Consider the following 916-nt stretch of genomic DNA (forward strand, 5'->3'; position numbering starts at 1 on the left):
TCGTTTAAAAACAGAAAAGAAACAGCTGGAAAGAAAGCACTTAGCTTAAAGACTGGTGCAGGAAACGAACCCACATTTCCCATGTCTCATCCGAGCAAAGAAATCAAGTTTAAAACAGCCCGTGCGCAGATTAAACCCGTGGCGAGATTCGAACCACTACCCTTTGGTATTCGAACTTACACCTCAACCTGTGGGCCACAGCTCTCTCTGAGCCATGGCCCCCCATGAGCCACTACGCAGCTCCAGTGAGCCACTATGCAGCTTCTGTGAGTAATAACGAAGAGCGTCCCTTTCTCCTCACAGCCCCCCTGCGGGAGTGGAGTAGGTTGTGAAAACCTCTCTTTTATGTCCCCTCTGGCCACTCTCTCGCCCTTGGAGATCTCTCCAGATGCTAGCTAGCAATAAAACCGTAAAAAACACCTCTTTTGATCTTACCTCTCCTGCTGTGTTTCTGCGGTAGGTTTTCGGAAAACTCTCAGTTTTTTAATCCTGGACCGCCACTTTTTTCCCGTAGTGCCGGTGAGTGGGTAGGGGGGTACAGCGGGGTGTTTCTCTGTCTAAAATGGGAACTTGGGGTCTCCTCTGCTCCTGCCTGGCTCACCAGAACTGATGCCTAAAATTGCTGGTAAAAAATTTGAGACGCAGACATGCAGTATAGGAAAAGGGTATTACCTTGGTTTAATAGGATTCCAGGTGCACCATGACAAAAAGAGCCTCCGGGTACGAGTGTATAATTTTATGGACCTCACCAATTAGCATACCTATCTAAAATTTTCCAATAAAAAACCTAACAAATGAAGTAATTGCCCCCTTATTCAAATTACCTCCCCCCAAAAAGGTTACAACTTAGTTTACAAAAGCATGTCCCAGGGATGGGGCTCTTTCAAGGTTGGTGCCTCATGTTCTTGAGATTGTA

The sequence above is a fragment of the Lichenostomus cassidix genome, chromosome W (genome assembly GCF_008360975.1).
Source record: "Lichenostomus cassidix isolate B80296 chromosome W, HeHo_3.0, whole genome shotgun sequence".
Classification (NCBI taxonomy): Eukaryota; Metazoa; Chordata; class Aves; order Passeriformes; family Meliphagidae; genus Lichenostomus; species Lichenostomus cassidix.